The sequence below is a fragment of the Furipterus horrens genome, unplaced genomic scaffold (assembly GCF_987537825.1).
Source record: "Furipterus horrens unplaced genomic scaffold, mFurHor1.1.pri manual_scaffold_7, whole genome shotgun sequence".
In the NCBI taxonomy this organism is placed as follows: Eukaryota; Metazoa; Chordata; class Mammalia; order Chiroptera; family Furipteridae; genus Furipterus; species Furipterus horrens.
The window spans coordinates 15,156,819-15,160,591 of record NW_028327177.1 but is presented as its reverse complement, the minus strand read 5'-3'; the positions used below and the strand labels follow the sequence as shown (position 1 = coordinate 15,160,591).

The 3,773-nt window shown below is 41.0% G+C and overlaps 1 non-coding gene across 1 annotated transcript; it reads left to right on the top strand.

Annotated features, from left to right (window-relative positions):
• Positions 1–358: 358 nt before the first annotated feature.
• Positions 359–465, top strand: LOC150004067 (U6 spliceosomal RNA). Its single transcript, XR_016512465.1, has one exon. It is a non-coding gene; the product is annotated as a U6 spliceosomal RNA (small nuclear RNA).
• Positions 466–3,773: the final 3,308 nt, after the last annotated feature.

The window sequence follows — 3,773 nt, the reverse complement described above, 5'->3', positions numbered from 1 at the left end:
GACCCCCACCATTGGCCCAAATAAAAGCAGAACCCCAGGCCAGTGCTCTCTCTACCCACTACCTTGCTGTGTGGCCCCTGGTGTGCCTTGAACACTCCAGGGCCTATAAGTAATAAACTTTTTTCTACCATGTTTCCTAATGGTTATTGCTGAAGGGCATCTTGCGGTCAGAATAAGAACCACAAGGGCGGGTCCAGTCATTACATTGGTTTAGAAAGGGGAGAGGTCTGTGGGGAGCTCACCCGGGCCTAGGTGAGTGCCCCCAGGCATTTTTGATGGGTAGAAATGAAAGACTGAGATTGGCACAAATCAGTAATGAATTGTGCTGTGATGTCACTAGATCACAGAGATCATCCCGGCACTCCCTTCGGCAGCACATATACTAAAATTGGAACGATACAGAGACGATTAGCATGGCCCCTGCGCAAGGATGACACACAAATTCATACAGCATTCCATATTTTTAAAAATACAATGAAGGTTAAACTAAAAAATGAAATCATCTTATGGGACTACTGAAGTATATGGGTCTATTGGTTACCCGAAGGTCCTCAGTCAGCACACGATGGTCCCTTTGTTTTGTGCTGTGCATTTTCTCTATGCTCCACTCCACGGAAAAGCGCCTTTGATGGTGGATAATGTATCTGGTTTATCTTGCTCTCCCTTAGCAACTCCTAAGTGGGTTCAATGGGACGTCAGTGGGGGTCTCGTGTCAAACCGGTCTGTAAAATACAGGGGTTTCCACACAGAACATTTTTTTCTCCTGGTGCCTCTCATAGGATTACTATTCTTGGGGTGCACTTTGGGTCACATGGCTAAAGTGGAATACTTTGCATTAAGTAGGAAATATTAAATTCAACAGATTACTGAAAGCCACACTCTTCACGTGGCCCTAATTGGTATTATGTCTGATTTCATTGGTGGTCTAGGAACTGGTCCACTTGGGGTAGCCACGGGATAGTTTATTGAAAATTTGGAACGGTGCATAGAAGTGTTTCTTCAGAAGGTCAGCTCTGGCACAAGTAATGGGTGTGTAATGATTTGGGAGAAGAGCAAGTAGAAGTAGCCATGGAATGTACCCAAACAAGAAGTACCAGGAGCAAGTATTAGTAGGAGAAAGGAAGATATGATCTCAAATCAGGTAAACTTTTCTTGGAGAAGTCTCCCAAGGCTGTCTGCCCAGACCAGGCAGAACAAACCAGAAATCCAAGCTGGGATATTGAAGAAAAAAAGGAACAGGTGCCCAGGAAACTCGATTGGGGAATAAGAACCTAGGCAATGGATCTATTCTTGAGCACAGCACAGTCTCAGTGAAAATTCATTGAATGGATGGACCACAGAGCTAATGGAAAGTAGATATTCAATGGAACTGAAGGCTTTCTGAGTTAGGGGGTTTTGCGCATTCTTTCCGCTGAGAGTCAGATGCAATAGCAGACTATGAGCTCTCCAGGAGGAGGAAAAGCAGGCTAACTGAACTGAGTCGGGGACAAGAGGGGCAGGGGGCAAGGCAGGCACCAGCTGAATGTCAGGCTGAGGTTCCTGCCCATAAATCAACCTCCGAATCTCTCAGCAATCCTGTTGAAATGTACCTCAACAGCCGCTAGTTTAATTTCCACTTGGGGTTGCCTGTTTGTCGCTGAAGGCAGATATGCTTATCATTTTAATAGGGAATATCTGTAGATAGCAGAAGGTTTACATACATTTACACAGAATTTACAACTCACACAAAAATGGCTCTGGTGAGTAGGCAAGACAAGAGATTAAAATGTACAAAGTACACCTCAGGCTGAACAGAAAGTATTTGCCTTATTTTCTCCCTGTCACGAGGCTGGATGCTTAAGACAGTATGAAAAACAGTTATTCTTCTTTCTCCATTTTTTTCTGAAGATTTGTAGTTCATTATTACATTACTATTTCCATCTGCTTTTTACATAATTTTTAAAAAGATCTATGTTTCTAATCCATGCTATGTAATATTCTTCCAATATGTTCACAATAGGATAAAGCTAATAAAAGCTGGGGAAAACAGTGAGGTTTAATGTATAGTCAGGTGGTGAAGTGAATCAGAAGCTCACCAGCTGCATAATCTTGGGTAAGTCACTCCATTTTCTATGCTTCTGTTACTTCATCTGAAACAGGAGTGTAATAATCGTGTTTCTCTTATAGGGTTGTTCAGGGATTACATTTGTTAATACGTGAAAGCAGTTACAACTGTGTCTAGCACAAAGTAAATACAACAGGGCACTAATGTTGTTGTTGGTGTTATCATTATTATTAAAAACCACAGTCATAAGGGCAGTGGCTTGGGTTAGATTAGTCTACTAAATAAAACCAGAGAGCAAGGTTTTCTCACCTCTCCAATTAATTTTTATCTCATTTTCCCCCAAATAGCATCTTGTTTCTGTACTTGTCATGTTGATAGTTTTTTCATTCAATCAAAATATTTACCAGCCTTGGCTGGTGCGGCTCAGTGGATTGAGCGCCAGCCTGCAAACAGAACTGAAAGGTCACCAGTTCAGTTCCATTCCTGGTCAGGGCACATGCCTGGGTTGCAGGCCAGGTCCCCAGTTGGGGGCGCACGAGAGGTAACAGATCTGTGTACCTCTCACACATCAATGTTTCTCTCCCTTGCTTTCTCCCTCCCTTCTCCTTTTTCTAAAAATAAATGAAACCTTAAAAAAAAATTTACTAAAGAATTATACTGACATGGTTTTAGACCCAGTGGAAGCCAGAAAAAAGGCAATACCAAATGGCCAACTTGACCTGGAATCACAGCAAAGAAGGCTGAAAAGCAATTTGTCTTGTGCAGTTGATGTGCTATTTCAGGGAGGTACAGAATGAATAAGAAAACAGACAGATATGAAAATTCCAGAAATATCTGTGAAGAAAATAAAGCAACACCACTTGACAGTAACCGAGTGACAGAGAGAAGCGTAAATTTGATTGGCTTCCCAGACTTGGGAAGACTTTGCTAAGAAGATTCTTGGTTGCAAGAGGGATGCAGAAGAGATCAGGGCTTTTGGTTATTTTCAGTGAGATCATTTTGGACTGTGGCTTTCTGCCCAGTAGAGAAGTTATCAAGATCAGCATTGTCCAACAGAAACATAATGTGAATCATTTATATGATTTTAAGATTTCTTGCAGCCATTTTTTAAAAAAAAAAGTAAAAAAGAAATTGGTGAAATTAACTTTAATAATATATTTTAAAACTATATCTAAAATTTTAACATATAATCATATGACAGATACTGAAATATTTTACACCCTTGTTTTTTTGTACCAAGTCTTTAGAATTTAGCGTGCATCGACACAGCACGTCTCAACCTGGACTCATCAGTCTGCAGGTGCTCAGCAGCCACGGGGGGTTTGTGGCCACTGTACTGGAGAGCACAGGCCATGACCACAGGTAAACTGTGGCCTCTGGGGCCAACCTCGGAAGCCACCACGAGTTCTTAATAGGTTTCGCTGAGAAGGGGAGGTGGGGTTGTAAGCAAGTGAGTTTGAGAAATGCTGGGATAAAAAAAAAATCATATTTGTTTGAATGTAGAACTTAGAACGTCTACGCACTATGAGTTTTCTGGAGGAGACTAGAGTCATCAGCATTTCCAGAGTTGTTTTCAAAATGGCAAAAACAGACTTTCTTAATGAATTTCTGAAATGACTAATGTTCTTTGAAAGACATAATTATATATATAATAAATAATATTCTTTGAGAAGATTATTTCCCTTTTATAGTTAAGCATGTAATAGAATGTATTTTAGGTGAGTGACCG